The sequence below is a fragment of the Ornithodoros turicata genome, chromosome 2 (assembly GCF_037126465.1).
Source record: "Ornithodoros turicata isolate Travis chromosome 2, ASM3712646v1, whole genome shotgun sequence".
In the NCBI taxonomy this organism is placed as follows: Eukaryota; Metazoa; Arthropoda; class Arachnida; order Ixodida; family Argasidae; genus Ornithodoros; species Ornithodoros turicata.
Genome location: NC_088202.1, coordinates 80,583,552 through 80,596,047, shown reverse-complemented (window position 1 = coordinate 80,596,047; position 12,496 = coordinate 80,583,552).

The following is a 12,496-nucleotide window of genomic DNA, read 5'->3' as shown; positions in this document are numbered from 1 at the left end:
TGCGCGCTCTTCACCTTTGCTGGAAATATCCTAGGAAACAGGAAAATTTGTTGCAAAAACCAAGGCAATATGCAAAACAGAAATCTAGGAGGAACAAGCACAAAGCCACCGAAAAGTTGACATATCAGTTTCCACATCACGTTACATTCAAATTGGATTAAATTTAAATTACATTAAATTGTCGTGTCTTGCCCCGCGCATATAATGGGATGCATTATTTTTTCTGTTCAACACCGGATAACCAAGAGTGCTCATATTTTGCATATATCTAGATGAATCAATAACGACGATAGGATGTCGACTTACATAGACAGAATAAGCTTGCGAAACGCTGCTGCACAGATGACAAGAAAAAGGACTACAGAAAATCGCGCCTTTCTCGCACGGGGGCGGGGGGGGGGATATGATTAGTAAGAAAAAAAGAAAGGACACGTTGTTCACGGATCTTTACGTTCCAGGCATACGTAACCGATTTCTTTTTTTTTTTTTTTTTCTCTCTTCAACACGTGCACCAATCGGGACAATTATCACGCTCAGAGCCACCTATGAGTAAAGTTTCAAACCCATGGAGCAATGCATCTCTGAGACAGGAGGCGTCCAGCGAAAAATGTCACGTCTTGCCCCACCTTATCCTAAAGATGCTTCATTCTTGGAGTCAACCGGTCCAAATATGAGTTCAAAGCGTGGCGCTTCTACTGCTTCCGAAAGTGTTCCCAGGAGGCTGAAATAAGTAAATTTATACTGTAAGAGTAAACTACAGAAGCAGAGGAGCTGCCTCAGTACAAGCACACACAATAGCGTGTGGTCACCCACGGACTGCAATGGCTGTCTGCGTTCTGCTCTCATCAAAAGTAAAGAGCTTACGAAAAAAGGTTAAATTGTTGATCATACGTTACAGGCCCGGTTAAGGGCATTAGGTGACGCAGGTTACACCGCAATTGTTGCGGTGAATCACCTCATCCCATCGTCATTCATGTAGTAGTTGTTGTTGCACGGACATGCATACACTCATAGGACTCACAGGACGCAGAAAGAAGACGAATCAACAGTGCAGTGTAGGTAATAGGAAAATCAGAATAATCCAGACATACAAATAAGGATGTTACAGATGAATTAGCGAAAAGCACTAGAAAATTGGTCAACTAAAGTACAACACATGGTGGTCAGGTACAGACTTAGCACTTCAGACTTAGCACTTAGACGCACCGAACCGTATGCCAACGAAACGAATAAAGGAAGTAATCGTGGTTGCAGTGTATTACCCCGACCTTGAGGGAATGGAATCTAATCTCCGGGAAATAAATGCAGCCCTACTTAACATATCTGCGCTTAAGTGGCTGTTATGAACAAAAATACGGTGAAGCATGAGATATGTTACGTAGAGATGAATCAGGTTCCCCTAGTTGCTCGCTATTATGACAAGAGTAACTCAGTAATACAACTTCATACTGTTCGCGAATTTTGATTTTAACGCGAGGGTCCTCCTACCATGACCATTGTGAAGTCAATGGTCAACTGTACAAGGGAACATGGAGAACGTCGCCAAGCCGTTCAGCTCTAATCATCACATTTGCCTCCATGTTAAAAAATTATGATAACTTTTTTTATTCACATAAGTAGATACTTTATTTACATAGTTTTTCTCCACTACCATCATCATCATCATCACACTTTGTTCAACGCACAGAAAACAAAAACGCAGCGCCCATGCACTCCTATTTTCAGAACTAACGCGTCGCGAAAGCAAATTCGTTATCCCCATCCAGACGAACCGTCATCACCAATGCTAGTCCAGACACCGGTCACGGAGTAAGAAACGGGCCTAAATGAAACTCGTTATTCCCATTTCGGGAGACGTCGAACTAGTAATCGAATTTACGTGCCGGTCTTGTACGCTTATCCTTAAAATATCTCGTTTTGTTCCGCGGTGTCGAGATACAAAACTCCGTCTACGTGACTTGCATGTAATCAGGCATTTTCCAGACGCGTACGTTTCTTCCTCGACGTTTTCTGTATTTACAATTCTTCCCTAGTCCGTCGCTCGCCAGGCTATAGAGTTGGAGGCAGTGCAGTTGACGAACGCAGAAGGGGTTGGGTACCGACTCAAATGCGTGCATGACAATGCATGCAAAAAGTTTTGTTTCATTTATGTTCAATCGATGCAAGACGCACGCAAGGCAACAAAAGAGGGCCCCCCATCGACTAAAGGAATAGGCGAAGGTAAAATGACTGATTCGGATACATAATTATGCAAGTCTGTCACCCAGTATGCGTTCATTACATCTCCATAGTGATTGATTTTCGTGCGAGATATTTCGTAGAGAATCCATCATTTTGAACACCCTGCTCTCCTCCGACAAATTGCAAGGTGGGGTATTGCTGCTTGTTACATGATGTTCCGCCGTATCTGACGCACAATTTCTCGCATCGAGAAGACATCACTGTATGGCGTGATTGTGATTGTGAGTTTAATGGCGTATCGAAAACTGAGGTCATAATGCGCCAAATATGTATGACGTGTAGACAGTCAGTGACTGTAGACTATCAGTGTATACATCAGACATCTTGCATCAGTGTATGTCGTCTAGAAAATCAAGTTGCTGGTCAAGTGAACCAGCAGAACTGGCTGTTAGTTCTTGCGTCATGGAAGGGGGAGGGGGCTGTTACGTTCACTTTAAGACAATGGTGAGTTTTAGTATATATGTACGCTATCGCCTTTGCGCACGTAAGGGATAGCGTTGGTGGTTCTACGCACGCGCAAGACACAAGCAGAGCTTTGCGCATTGCTCAGAGCCACCACGCTGTCCCTTACGTACACCCTGACTTCTCTTCAAAATGGGTCGGCTAAATTCACCAAGCTGCAATGTCTGTGGCGTGGAAGCTGACATCCCACACCAGCTCCTGCATTGTCAGCGGAACCTTCACCACAGGAACATCCTCCGTTGATGTCTGCTCCAGATTGGCCGCTGGCCGCTCTCCATGGCCCCGTCCTGCACTCCAACCAGTGGGCTGCACTGCCGCTCTCCTCAGTTTTCTCCGAGTCACAGGACCCGTGAACTCCATGTGACATTGTTGTAGTGTCACTTTTCTTCTTTCTTTCCTCCTTTTCCTTTCCTTCCTTCTTTTTCGTCTCCGTTTTTTCTTCTTTTCCTTTTTTGGAATAGGAGACCGGCTCTTTGTCTGGCAAAGCTTTCCTTTTTCCTAATAACCATACCCCCCACCCCCTCCCTTGCGGCCCTCCTTCTGAGGCACTTGCCTTCATCTTCCTTACCGGTTCGCTGGATTTTCTGCCCTTCTACGTTCACTATTACTGAGTATGTTTAACAGCGTGTGATCATAGATTGATAAGTTACCGGTTAAAAATAACTCGTTACAAGTTAAGTTACCGTGTGCAAAATGTAACTAAGTTAGTAACGAAGTTCTTCAGCCTGGAATGTAACTCGCAGTTACTGAGTTACTTAAAAAAAGAACGAGTTACTTCCAAGTTACTTCGGACACAAAACAGCATTACGCAGGTGCAGCGCGCGTGAGCAGTTGAGTTAGACCTTGAATTACCTGCGGAGGAGTGCAACACGCTTAGATCGTTTTCGTTTATGTCCAACAATAGACCTCTCGATCCCTGTTTGTAAACAAATGACGTCATAGTGTTCGACAGTGCCACAAATTTGGTAGAATTTAACTACGCTCGAAGCTAGAGGTGAACAAGGTCGCGCCCGAAAGCCATGGTCTTGAGGGGATTACGATATGGTCCCTTAAAGGGACGCGACCCGTGGTCCTGCTTTTCTTTCAATGGGAGGCAGCGAACAAGTGCCCGTTCGCGGAACCCAGCCCTCTCCTTCTGTTTTGTTTCGGTTTCAGTCTGTCTACCAATGTCATGATGACGTTTCTCTGGTAGAAGTCTATTCCAACGCTTTGGATCTTACTCCCTGTGGGCGCACAATGGTTCAGCTCCATTTCAATGGCAGCGGCTCTTACTTCCTGTCACTGATTGAATATCACGTTTTATGGCAAAAATGCCGTGAAGGAACCGGAGAGAAAGCAAGAAAATATGTGGACATGAGCGGAAAAGCGAGTTAAAAGTAACTTGGAACTTAAAGGGACGGTCTTGTACCCCCTGCCCCTCTCATAAAGTGTGCCATTCGATTGCCCTTTGTTGAAAATGGAATACTGCGAATTTACCCGACAAAACACGCCACAGTTATTAAATAACCGAATTAAATTGATAAAGATTGCAGAGGACTCCGCGATCTGTGTTGGCGACAATAAGAACAGCCACGTCGCCCTGCCGGAAAGTCCGTGATAGGGTATAGAAATCGTCTGCTTTTACGCGCGCTAGTGTATCGGCGTGAGCAGACGACTTTCAGAAGCTACTGGGTATCGCGGCAACTCTCTACATTTTCTTTCAGTTCTCAGGTGAAAAATGCACATTCTAAGAAGTGGCAAGCATGGTGGTTTAGAACAACTATGTTAATCCTCAGAGACAAGTTAAAAGTCGCAGGACAACCCCACCCACAATCACAAATCTGGAGTCGCCGGCCATCGGCGCGTGCGGTCGCATTACATCTCCGGCCAAAAATATATTACGCGCGCTTCCATTACACTCCCCGTTGCACACTGATCATGCTTCGAAATGAAGTGTCGCTGACGACGTACATGGGGAAGGAGTGCGTGTTTATTTAAAAACCGCATTAAATACTCGCGGAAAGAAAACACGCGACTTAGCTTCTACGTATCCGATTATGCGCCACATTATCGGAGACCCCAAAGTCAATGCTCGGACTACATTCTCCGCTCGCGGAGGTATATGCCTGAGTGTCCCCATTTCGAGAGCAAAGGCCATGACTCAACCCAAGGTGCTTCTGCAAGTTACAATTACCATGACAACGACGACGTACCAGCAGGCCGACGTCATACGTGACGTATGCATGAGAGAAGCGCACGTTTCGTCGTCTGCTATTACGGCACGTTTCGACAAATTCCTCGAAAACGACTTGGTTATTCCGAATGAAACTTTGACGGTTGTATGTGTACAGTACTCGTGAAGCTAGTCTTGGCGAGCTAGTTTCGGAATCGCCCCGGCTGTACGAGACCGTCCCTTTAACGTAAGTTACTTTGGCAAAGTTACCTGAATAAGGAACGAGTTCCTCTGAAAGTTACCACGGCGCAGAAGTACCGAGTTAAGTTACAAGTTACCAAAAAAAGGAACTTAGTTACAGTAACGAGTTACTTGTAACGAGTTACCTCGAACTCTGCGTGTGATGATCTCTCCCGGTATGAACGACAGCGCAAAAATTAGGGGTACCTTTGGGGTAACTTGTGGAAGGAATGAGGCCAACACCAGTAAACAATGGGCAAGTAATGTAATCTAAGACTAGGAATCCGCATGCAGGCTGCCGGATTCCTCGCAATAGACGTTGTCCTGTCGAGCTGAGGTTACGTTGCAGAGTCCACGAGTTTGAAGTGGACTCATGCCTCGCGAGATGAGTCGAGAGTTGCCCGTTCGAGTGATCACTTGTTACTGTCGGCAGTACGGGTACGAGTCGTGGTCGTGGTCCCCTCTGTCGATGTTGATGTTGAGGAAACAAAAATAATAAGGGTAGATTGAATGCGTCACGCACCAAATTCGGCTAATAGAAAAGTGAAACCCGCCGCTTTCGCGATAACTATCGGCCAAAGGGTAAATCACCTGTTAACGAAACGTAGCGCCCTCTCTTCTCCTTGTGCTGCCTCAGTTTATCTACTCTGCTGGCCTCCGCAGGCCACGGCAAGAGCCGGTAAAAGCAGTGAAATGGCTAAGAAGAGAGCTTATTTCTCCACCATTGAGAGTTGACTTCGCCAAGATAGGGGGCCTTCCAAACAATGTCGTGCTGTCTAGTCCTTCAAAGGGCCGCCGTCACTTCAGGGATGCACACACACAAAGAGGACATTCGAAAAAGTGCATCTAGCCTGCTCGCTGGGCTCATCTGGAGACACCATTTAGTGATTTCAGGAACATCACAATCGAATGTCATGTAGAGATGCAAAATTTCCGGAAATTTTGAATCGTTCGAAAAGGCCGTTTCTTTTTTTTTTTTTCGAAAAAATGGAAACAAACGTGGTTGCTGCTGAGTCGAAGCATTGCCGGCCAAGCCACAGCATACAATGAGGTAGAAGCTTTAGTAGTGTTCATCCTCTAAGCATAAATGCAGAGCAGAGCATCCCATGAGACTGCTGTCTACTCAGCGATAGGTAATTAGAACAACCCATCCACTCCGACATTTTGTGAACGTAATGGCGACCACACGGAGCTCTAAGTTGGTGGTTGTTGGCGGATTAGAGGCACCTGAGGCACTGTTGGCGGGTTGGAACGCATTAAAGGCACGAAAATTTGCATTTTTGAATTTTGTGGCCTGGAAATTTTTCCGGAGACCAGGAAAAAAAAAACGAAAGGAACTGCTGTTTTTTTCAATTTTTTTTCGGGGCTTCGCATCTCTGATGTCATTCCAAATGGTTTGTCACTCGGATTAGAAAGGGCTTTGAGAACATCGTGAGGAATATGAATGACAGAGTACCGGGACCTATCTTTCGACTTCACCAGATCATACTTGCACTCACATGCTGTAGTATACGAAATATTTACCGTTACATTGTACCTAGTAACGCACTTGAAAACATAGGGTAAAGTGGGGCTACTTGAAGACGGAGGAAACCTGAGGACAGCTTGGGTTTTTCGCGTGACATTTTCTTAAGAATATTTTTTTCTCGTCTGTGACACCAGGGTGAACACTGTCGTTGTCTGGGCTTTGAAGTAACGTGTTGACGTTCTGCGCGTCGCTTTTTAGAAAGACGTAGATGCTGTTTTGCAGATGTGGTTGAGGTAAGAGGAGCCTTTTTTTTTGTTCCATCTGTAACTTTCGCGAGCATTGACGTCCAATTTGTTCACTTCTGCTCCTCGACTAATAAAATATGACCTCGCCGTTATCATGCTGTGTCACTGCCCTGTGTTTCCATGTGCACTACTCGTTCTCTGAACTTTCGGCTGACCCAAACAGAAAACAAAATTTAAACCGGGCATTAATTTTTTGATGTCCTCAATTTACCCATAGGGTGGGGTAAGTTGATGAAAATATGTAGCCTGTCATTTTTGGATCGTTCGAAATAAATATCTGGTTTAGCACCACAGTAAGTTGTGGATCCTTTCTCAAAGGTTTGGGCATCCAGTTAACAAATTATGGTACAATTTAGGCGGTTGCTCTGACTGCTATTAACAAAATAGTCCAACTGTCTTCAACATAGACCACATTACCCTATTCACCACCACAAGCGTGCATAAGAAAAAGTTAGCGACCTTCAGAAGGGAGGGTACATGTACGTGTGTCCTATACCAGAGTTTGCAAATGCAATGGATGAACAATTTCTAGAGCTTCCTGGAATAAACATGAGAAAACCGTCGGGCTGTTCATGAATATTGCTGTTCGTATTTTGAAACATGATGAGGCCAAGCGATGAAGACATGAACAGAGGACAGAGGATGGAGACATGGACAGCGTCCGCCCTCAGGTCTTCGCTTTCCAAGTCATCCGAACATATATGTGCCGAAAGCTTAAAATTGCACAGTGAAAGGCTTTGTTCGGCAGGCCTCCCCAGGACAAAGATCCATACTATTGCTAAACGCATCCCCCCTCTCCACACAGTCAACCTCTGATCGCCCAGGGAAGAGGCAACGTGTTGTGAGCTAGAGTCACTAAATAAGCTTCGCTTCAGAGCATCGACACTGAGCTCCAAGAGCGAGCATGCGCCATCTTGTTCCCGCGCCACGGTAGTCACGCGCACGCGCACTTCAGGCGCATTTTAGCGGACGATGTCATCTATCGCGCCCGGGTGAAATGTTCGTTTCTCTTGCAAGCAGCTCATCCAAGCTGACGGCCTCGAGTTCACCTTGACATCCTCGGGACGTTCTAGTGGACAATACATGGATTATCGCACAACAATCAAACACGCTTCTCTACCCCACAGCGAGCATTATGGTAGCTGTCTTTGATCCTCAACTGGGGATGGTACCGGTGTGGGGTTACGCCCCATTTCGTCCAAACGTTTATTTCGTCCAAGTGCTCACAACGTCCAAATATTTAATTCGTCCGAAAAAAATCGGACGTACTGAACACTTGGACGAAATGAACAGGCGAGGAGAAACTTGCCCATCGCGTCCAATACCCGTACCGTCGAATAGCCCATTTCGTCCAAATGGGGGAATTCCCTAAGGCTCTGCTCCTTTCGGCAGGCGACTGCCTGGCTGTATTCATGAAAGTACAGGCCATTTTGACACTGGGTGAATGGCAGGTGACTGTATTCATGAAAGCAAATGGATTATCGATCAAACGGGGAATCACAGAAAACACAAACCCGTTCACAGGACCGCTGACCTACAGTAACCGTCCAGTTAACTATGTGTTGTTTTCGGGTGGCAATCATAAGGCCGAAACTCACAAGGCCGAATTATCAAAAGACCGAAACTCAAAAGGCCGAAAAATCAAAACATCGAACAATCATAAGGCCGAAAAATCACAAGGCCGAAAAGTCACAAAACCGAATTATCGAAACGCCGACAAATGAGGAACCCAGGATACGAGAACTGGTATTCCAACTGCGATAAAAAAAAATTAGCTCTACAGATTATATAGAATAAACTCGTTGGGAATTAATACAGCAAATAAATCGTTTCACCGAACATCACATTAATAAAGTACTTTCGATGACTTAGGGGAAAACAAAAAGGAAAAGTAGAGATATGAACCACTGTGTCATTGTGTGTTTATTGTAGACGGTGGCAATCAGGTTCGGGTTACCAAATGTAGAGAAACACCATCTCCTCTACAATTCATTCAGTGGGTGATACAAGTCATTCACTGGCATTCACCTACCACACACTTTCTTTTTGTAGTAAACATATTGTAGATTATTGCTAGATTAGGTTGGCAATACGAGGTTATAGTTTATTGCTTTTTTTTTAAATGAAAAGAGCAATTCCCTTTCAGTGGTCATTCATAGGGATGCTTACACTAGGTCTTCTGTTTCTTCGGCCGTTTTATTTCAATGTTTGGTTCGGTGTTCTGATCTTCGGCCTTTTGACTTTCGGCCTTCTGACACTTCGGCCTTTTAGCTTTCGGCCTTATAATAGTTCGGCGTTCTGATTTTTCGGCCTTTTGACTTTCGGCTTTATGATAGTTCGGCGTTATGATTTTCGGCCTTTTGATAGGCTTCCTGTTGTTTTCACTAACTGTGTTCTCGCTAAGTACCGTGTTTCCCAATGTCAGTGATCTTTCTTGGAAACATCTAGGGATCTGAAAGGAAACTTGCGGTCATTTACCTTTACGTAGACTACTTCGAGCGGCAGTGGCTTACCAACGTTCATCTCTGGAATTAGTTTGCGGATGAGGACGATCTCCGCACAAACAATCACGCCGAAGGGTGGCATAATTCGCTGCGCATGAAATTCAAGAGCCAACCCCACATGACGTTTTCGAAGTTCCTCGTCGAATTTGAGTCAACCATACACAATGTAAGCACAACCAGGTAAGCAACAAGTTCGCATAATCAGGGAACATCATCATGATAATTAATAGAATATAGCATATATACTTCCTCGCTTGCTCTCTTTGTATTCATGCTTCTTACCGCCATTTGCAGGTATGCATTCCGCTGCTGTTGAACGGGGCTTCGCCAAGCAGGAGACGATACAAGAGGCGCGCTCTTCCTTCTGATGGGCGTACGGAAAATACAGCTCAGGGGAAATGATGCTGGGAAACGAAGCACCCTTCACAGACGTAACAGAGCAGTTTGCTCATGTCATCAAGGCATACCTGCAGCGCATGTCCCACTTGCTGGGCCATTCTAATTAATAAGTTAGTTGTTCAAAGGAAAAAACAACAACAAATAAACGGAGCAGGCTGAGCATTTGTTTCTCGTTTTACTCGGTGTATAACATCTTTCAGTGAGAATGTTTAAATCTTACCTTCAACTAATAAGTCAGTTGTTGGAATGAAAAAAAAAAAGAAAGAAAGAAAAATAAATAAACAGAGCAGGCTGAGCATTTGTTTTTCTTTTTACTTGGTGTATGGTACCGCATGTTTCGGTGTGGATGTTTAAATCCTACCTTGAATCGTAAACGAAGCAATTGTTCACTCGCATTCGGAGATCCCCCTCCCTTTTCGGACGAAACAAGCGTTTGGACGGTACGGTTATTTGGACGGGTTGGTCAAGTTTCCCCCCCTTTGGTTCAGTTCGTCCAATGCCCACTATGTCCAATTTTTTTCGGACGTGCTGAGTACTTGGACGTTGTGAATACTTGGACGAAATAAACATTTGGACGAATCGGGGTGCTACCCCGGTGTGGTGCGGAAACAAGATGGCGCTCCTGCTCTCCCTTGGACCTCAGTGTCGATACTCTGAAGCGAAGCTTATTTAGTGACTCTATTGTGAGCATACCCTATTCACATGGTTTTGCCCACAGAGTAAAGAAAGTGGCTGCCACCTCCGGTTTGGTATCTTTCAATGACCGTAGAAACTTTCGTGAATGATTCCGGCTGTAAACAACCCAGCAGCGTTGAGAAACTGCACGATAAAACATTGCAAAAAAGTTTATTCACTCTACAAAGAACGTCGCCTATTCCTTTCCCTTGAAGTGCGGCAAACACTATATAGGTCAGACATCACAATGCCTCAACATTCCACTTTGCCAGCACAAAAACAAAGTTGCATCTCACACAAAAGTGTGAAGCGTAAAACCTCTGCGCTCTCCCACAGAATGAGCCAGCGATCCGTAATCCTATCCCGTTCGAAGTCTGCCTTTGCGGCAAGGGACTTGCCCAGTCAGTCGTTGCCATTTTGTTCTAATAAACTCGTCAGTTTCTAGATCAACACTCTCCGTGTCTGACCTCTGTATGTGACTCCGTCCCGTTGCCTCATCATGTTTCGATGCACCACCAGCACGTTCTACACCTTCTCGCACTTCTGTTCGTGTTTGTTAGCAAAGTGGCAAAGCGCTACGATAATTGTCTAGCTATCAACGTGCCTTTATCCACTCTGACTTCCTATAAACGGCACTTCTTCGATACCCGATAGAACAAGACAGTTTGTCCCTTGAGTAATCAAGCAGAAAACTCCCCAAGCACGCAGCTACTATTTTAAGACATGCGAAAGCCGCTCCATATACAGGACGTTGCGGCAATGATTAATATTGCCAAACGAGGATCAGTATTTTTAGTCACCCCTATTCAGAGTTCTTTCTCTTCTCTTTCTGGGGAATAAGGAAGCCCGTTAGAGCTTTAGTTCACGTGTATTATTTGCTACACTTCCTTGCGGTATTCGCAGGTTAGGATGAACTGGTACTGGGCGCCATCCAACACAGCAAATGTAATCCATTCTGGATCTGCCTGGAGAACGATGGCAAGCGGAGCATCACGAAGCACTATCGCAAGCCGAATAGCAAGCCGGCTCTTTGAATGGCTAACCTTTCCTTTCTTTTTTCTTCCTAATAAACATATACCCCCCCCCCCCCTGAATACAGCTTGTGTATTACGGTTCATAATAAATTTTTCCTTCACAAACAAAAGGCTACAATGCAATGGAGTTGATAAAAAGGCAGGCCCCTGAATTGTCGCATTGAGTCGTTTATAGGCCTTTATAGGTAAATGCCTAAAATTGCGGGCCCTAGTAATGATCTGCCATGATGTTACCGTGCGTGTTACCGCTGTGGAACGCTGCCCACCAGATACAAGGTCTTCGTCTTCTTGCGGAGTACTTGTGCTCCACCGGTCTGGTGACGGTTCTCTGAAAGTGCTCCCCCCGTCATCATCCCCTCATCCGTTCCCAATGCTCAATACGGCAGTGTACCGCCTCAGTGGCGGTGAATCGCACACCTAAAAAAAATGTAACTATTTTAATTTACTAACGAAGTTTCAGGTAATGAAAATGAACTTGACACACACACGCACACACAAAGAGGATGATGATATGGTGGGTCATGCTCCGCCGTTATGGCGGTACACTGCCCCACTGTCACTGTGTGGAAGGGATGAGAAAGTGATGACGATGGAAAGGTGTCCTGCTGGAGTTCGTCCATTAGTCCAGTGCTGGACAGGAACTCAGCAAAAGCTCGTAGGCCTTGCATCAGATGTGAGGGGCCCGACCATGGCCCGAAAATTTTGGCTAAGTCGAACTGGCGTTGATCGACGCGTTGGAGAGCAGTTTTCATGAGGACGCGCTCGCGATCGTACTGTTCGCAGACCAGGAGGACGTGAGGGAGGTCACCGCGCGCACCACACGTGGAACAGAGGCTGGACGCGCCGACACCGAGGAGGTGTTTGAAAGCCGTTGTAAAAGCCACAGTAATTAGTCTCATGCGGTGGAAGACTGGTACAGGAACGCGGCACTCGGCGGGGGAGAGTAAGGGGCAATGTGGGGTCAACGGAGTAAAGCAGAGAGTGGGTGGTGATGTCATGTTGCCATTGAGACTGCA